The following is a 6385-nucleotide window of genomic DNA, read 5'->3' as shown; positions in this document are numbered from 1 at the left end:
GGACACACATGGTTTGTGCGTGTCTTAGTGGGCCTGGGCTGTCCTTAAAAGACCATGAACTGGGTGACTGAAACCACAGAAATTTATTTTCTCACAGTTTAGAGGCTGGGAAGTCCAGTTCAAGGTACTGGCCAATTCCGTTTCTGACGTCTCATTCTCTCTCTCTCTCTCTCTCTCTCTCTCTCTCTCTCTCTCTCTCTCTCATCTCTTCTTATAAGGGCACTAATCCCATCACGAAGTCCCCACCCTCATGACGTCATTTAACCCTAATTGCTTCCCAAAGGCACTATCTCCAAATACCATCACATTGGGGGTTAGAGCTTCAATATACGGATTGGGGGCAGGGGGCACAAACATCTGGTCCATAACAGTACATATGCTGTACACACGTGCACACGTACATGCATTAGTGTGCATGTACACGAGTGTGCGTGCGTGTCCATGTATGCATTTCATGTATGGGTTTGTGTGAAGGTGCCTATGGGTACGTAAGGATGTGGATATATATATGTAAATGTGTGTGAGCATGTAAACATATGTGCCTATGCTTCTGTACATCTGAGCATGTGTGCATGGGTCTATAAGAGGTTAGGAAACCTCATCCCAAGTCAGCTCTTCTGCCAATTGGCCTAAGAGCCCCATGAAAGCCAGCGACACACAGAGAGGGATAGGGTAGGGCTTTCGGTAGGTAGGGCCTAAGAGCTAGTGTTCCCTGGAACCTGGGGGAGGGGACTCCCCAGCTGCTCATGCCTGTCGCCCTGGCCTCCAGGAGACATTAATAATAGATCAGCAAATTCCAAATGTAAATAGGGCAATCAGGCCCGAAAACACAGACATTCATCACCCAGTTACAAATTACGCTGCTGGCCCTGATGTAATTACCGGAGTTCGGCTCGATGCATCGAGCCACCCCCACCCTCTACCTTTGCATGTTGTTTTGTGCTGATGTTCTTCCCTGAGGAGGCTCCCCCACCTGACCCCACAAGGTCTCTCTGGCTGCAGCCAAGGGTCTCCAGCTGTCTTAAGCAGCTATGAAGATAGAAGACCCCTGAGATCCTTGTGCTTTGGTAGCAGAGCTGTGAAGGTCATGGGGCAGATGCCAGACAACGGATCTGCTCCCGTTCCGGCATGACTTGTTGTGTGGCCCTGGGCAAGTCACTCACTCTTTCTGACTCTCAGTTTCCTCTTCTATGCAAAGAAACTAACAATACAATTCAGTGTTAGAGCTTTCAGCTTGGCAGTCAGAAGGAGCTGGGTTTGAATCCCAAACTTACTACTCTTGAGAGGCCTTGAGCAAGTTTCTTCCCCTGTCTGAGCCTCAACTCCTTCATCTGTAGAGTGGGGATAATGCCTGTCTTATGGGATTATTGTGAGAGAAGAATGAAATATTTTTCTTTTAATTGGTAAATTTAACTCATTCACATTTGTTGTAATTATAATAGCATATATAAAATATATATCATTAATACATCAAAAAAGTTCTATCTATATATAGAGATTATATAATTATGTGGCTGAACTCTTTTTTGCCACATTTGTTTATATTTCCTATTTATGAGGCTTCCTTATGGTTCCTTCTTTGCCATGGCTGCTTATTGGTTATCTATTAGTCCAAAACTTAGCGGGTTACCACAATAACCATTTACTATCTCACAAGTCAGGAACCGGGCAGTGGCTTAGCTGGGTGATTCTGTCTCTGTATCTCTCATGAGTTTGCAGCCATAATGGCGGCGGAGGCTGCAGCCTCACCTGAAAGCTGGATTGGGCTGGAGGTGGCTCCTCAGTTCTGCCCCATGTAGATCTCATAGGGCTGTTGGAGGGTCCTCATGATATGGCAGCTGGCTTCCCCTGCTGCCAGTGACCTAAGGGGGCAAGGCAGAGGCTGCCAGGTCTTTAATGACGGAGCCTTGGAAGTCACAAGCTGTCATTTCTGCAGTATTGGTTACACAAGTCATTCTCTTCATGTGGGAGAGGACTACGCAACAGGTGACTACAGAAGGCAGGGACCATGGAGGGCCCACCTGGAGCCTCGTCACTACACCTGTCTTATGTTGGATTGAAAGATAACGTAGGTACATAAAGATCTCATTCCAGGTACGGGGAGAAATTCACAAACTCCTATGACCCCAGGGCCCAGCACAGCGCCTGGCACAGAATAAACATCAACAATAATGGGATGGCAAGAAGAGGGCTGTAGCAGAATCTGGTCTCCTCTCCCCAAAGCCATTTCCTAGAGGCCAACAGGCCAGTAGCTATTAGGTTGGTGCAAAAGTAATGGTGGTTTAAAAGGTTAAAATAATTGCAAAAACCGCAATACTTTTGCACCAACCTAATACTTGCAAGCCTACATCCTTGTTCCTTGCAGCTGACCAGGACTCAGCTCAGGATGGGCTGAGCCATGTAGGGCCAGAAGCTCCTGCTTTCTCTGAAGCAGAGAGAAGAGTCTAGACCAAAGGCAGTTTCCAGGCTGTCTAGTCCTAACTTTACATTGATCAGTAATTAAACGCAGCCTCCAATTACTATAACGTTTGGCGAGGCACCAAGCTCTTGTGAAACCTTGCAATAAACATCTGCTTTATAAATTGCCTCTCCGTGCAGCGCACCAGCAGGATTCTTGGGGGTCGGGGAGAGAGAAATTGGAGGCCTGGGGAAGTGGGGAGAGGTGAGGGAGGGAGAGACACAAAAGGAGAGGTGAGAGGGAGGGAGGAGGAGGAGGGGAGAGAAGGGAGAGTGACTGTCCTTCCAAGATGTGATTGGATGTGGGACGGGAAGGGCCCCACTCGGGGCCCTCACCACGCTCTAAGGTAGAGGCCCAGAATTTAACCCAGAGCTGGGGAATCCTTGTCTTGAGATTTTTGCCAAGCACTACACAGACATCTAATGCAAATTACTTTTTTTTTCTATTTCTAAAACCCATGATATCCCACTTACCTGCCATTTACATTTAGAGGAAAAACACAGAGATTTATTTGCTATACCAGCAGCCCTGTGGGGTAAGATCGTCCCCAGGATACAGAGGAAGAGGGGAATCAGTGGTTTCCCACCACAAGCCAGAGCCCCCCCCCCACTATCCCCTATGGGCCCATGTACCCCACTCTGTCTCCCTTAGGGTCTTGCTCAGACAGGCCACAAGGAAAGGGGAACCCTCAAAATTGAAGGTCTGGCTCAGCTCCTGTAGGACTTTGGGCAACTGACTTTGCCTCTCTGGGTCCTCTGTTTCTGCACCTGTGAAATGGGCATAAAACCACCAATGGAGGTTGGAGAGGATTAAGGGAGTTGTGTAAGCAGGGTAGCAGAGCGGGCAGGAAAGAAGCTCTGAAGTCAGACAGGCCTGCTCCTTGGGCAGCCACTTTGCCTCGTGAGCTTCAGGTTTCTCATCTGGAAATGAGATGATAAGAGAGTATCATCTCACAGAGGTGGCATGAAGACTGAAAAACCAGGTGAGCTGCACAGTAGGCACTTAATAAATGCCAGCTATTGTCCTTGTTGGTACTATTAGGCACACAGAAAATATTCAATGGATAGAGGAGCTAGGACTCTCCAGGGCCTACTGGACTTCCCCCCACCCCGACTTTTCTCCCCACCCTTTGCCTGATACACAAGAAGACAATTTGATTGATCTGCCATCCCTGACACTGGTACCACCATGCACTCTCCAGCCTGCCTGTTTGCTCACCAGCGCTGGAGAAGCTCAAGGACTTCCGATGGGTGGGGGCAGGGATAAAGGGGAGGACTGTCTGAGGCCACACTACCTGCCTGAGAGACTCCCACAACCACCCAGGGCAGCTGAGATAGAATTAGCTGTCCCATGTATCACATGCTTAGCTGATCACGTTAATACCAGTATGATCTTAATCTCCACCTGGGAGATGGCGGTCGTGTCCCTCTCTCTTATTCTGTCCACCTTGGCTGAGTGGGGATGCCTCTCATCTCTTCACCCAGGTAAGTTGCCAAAGCACCTGGGAGCCCATCGTTAGAAACCCATTCCTTAGCATCAGCACGGACACCTGATCCTCTTTAAAAATGAGAACGGTCCCTGGAAGGCTGGTGGAGAGAGTCCCTCCTACTTTAGCAAGAAATCATTTATGAAATGACCTAATCTGAGCGTTATTGGGGATGTTCAGCCTAGTGCCTTGGTCGTGGTAAATATTTGATGAGTGAATGAAGGAATGCGTGAATGAAGCCTGCCTTCCGTCTGTCTGGTGCTGGCATTCCCATTACGATGCTCACTGCAGAGTCCATCTAGCCTCATTGCGAATCCTCTCCCGACACCAGAAGCTCATTGCCTAGAGGGCAGCCCGGTCCGTTTTGAGACAACACCATGCACTGGAACATGTTCCATATATTGAGCTCAAACTCACTCCCCTAAAGCTTCTCTAGGGACCCCCTTTCCCCACAGCGCGGCTCCGAAGTCACTATCCAGAAAACCCTAAGTCACAGAGAAGCAGTTGCCAGTAAGTTTTGTAAACGCTTGCCCTGTTACCTCAGGATGTTTGTCAAGGAAACTGACATAGCAGGTGAAGTTTCATTCCAGTGAAGCTGTCAGCCCAAGGCAGCACACAGGTGCTCTGAGGAGTGAGCGTGTGGCAGGATGATAACAAGAGTTCACCCATGCCAGGTGTTAGGCGCTATCTGAATGCTTTCACATGTAGCGACGCATCTCTCCCTACGTCGCTGCTAGGGAATGGAGACTCAGAGGTACAGTGACTTACCCCAGGTCCTACCCACAGCTGCTGGATGCCAGGTCAGGGATCTGAACCCAGATTGTCTGGGCACCTAAGCCTTACACTCAACCATTACAATACTTACTTGTGAGTCAGGATTTTCTTGATACTGGGCAACCAAAACCAAATATGGAAATAAATTGGACGCAGAGCTGTTACAAGACAGCGGCTGTCATCCCTAACTCCTGACTTCAAATGTTTATGTCTGTCTGTCAAAGCAGGTTCGTTGTTCTTCCGAACTGACTTTATGAATACACATATTATATCATTGAGCGCGCCTTTGGTTACAAGTGACAGAAAACCCAACTGGCTGGAGCAGAATGGCTCCTGCAACGAAACACTCCAGGGGTGGCGCTGGCTTCAGGCACAGTGTGATTCAGGGGCCCTCGCAATGTCATCAGGCCTCCAGTTTTCTCCATCTCTCAGCTCTGCCTTTCCCAGTATTCGCTTCATTCTTAAGACGCCAAGATGAACTCTGGCAGCTCCAGGCTTATCCCACCCCCATCCGAAGTCCAAGTCCAGGAGATAAAAGACCTTCTCTCCCTCTACAATTTGCATGGATGTCACAAGCCTGACTGGCCCACCTTGGTCACAAGCTGGTCCCTGAACCTTTCCCTGTGGCCAGGGGATGTCTTTGGCATTGGGTCCACGCCCACTCCTGGTGTGGGGTGAGGGTGAGGGGGACTGAGCGTGAGGGAAGGACAATCGCCCTGAAGGAAGGTCAGGGTGTTGTCACCAAAAGGAGAAAGGATGCAGGATGGCCAGGAGGCTGCAAACATCCACTGGGTATAAATGTCACACTTTGAATGCCACGAAAATGTTTTTGTTCCCGTCTTACACACTGGGTTTCCACCTAAGATTCCATTTGTAAATGAATTCCATACATAAAAACAGTTCGAAGATCACTGGCCTACAATATCTTGAAAGCTGCGGAGGTCTGTCACAGGGACGGGTATTAATTCACCAACTGGGACGGCATGAGTGGATTTCCATTTCTCAACGGGATAATAATTATGATGATACAGCTACTGCTCACTGCACGCTTGCTCTGTATATACGACTAAGATCCAGTGTTGTTGGAGGAAATTGATACTCAGAGAAGTCAAGTGACTCGCCTAATGTCACTCGGGTGGCAAAGGGAAGACCGAGAACAAGAACCAGGTCTGCTTGACACCAAAGCCAATACTTTCTTGTTTAGAAAAACTTGTATTATATTTTGATATTTACAGACCTAATAGTTAGTTGTTGGAAAAAACCTCCAATAGTAGAGAAGGGTAGAAAGGGAAAAAATTAAAGTACCCCCTTCAGCTGAACATGTTAAAAGAGTTTAAACTTTGAAAATTCTAAAAGTCCTACTACACACAGTAAAAAGCCAATTAAACGAGCACAAAAGTGAATGAAATGTAAATCAAAAAGCTGGACCCCATCCCGTTTTTCAGTCTAACTTCCTGGCGAGAATCACTGTGAATAGATGTGTGTAATTCCACATACGTTTAATGCACATACTTAGACGCTTTCTTTGACCTCAATGGTAGCACACTATAAATTGCCCTGTAATTTACTATTCCCAGTTGGTAATATCTCACGTACATTCATTCTTCTCAATTGGCCCACATAGAACTGTTTTCCTAGCTACGTAGTACTCCATCTAAATGGACAAG

Source organism: Rhinolophus sinicus, chromosome 9 (assembly GCF_057876585.1).
Source record: "Rhinolophus sinicus isolate RSI-liver-muscle chromosome 9, RSI-T2T, whole genome shotgun sequence".
Classification (NCBI taxonomy): Eukaryota; Metazoa; Chordata; class Mammalia; order Chiroptera; family Rhinolophidae; genus Rhinolophus; species Rhinolophus sinicus.
Note: the sequence above shows the minus strand (reverse complement) of the source record.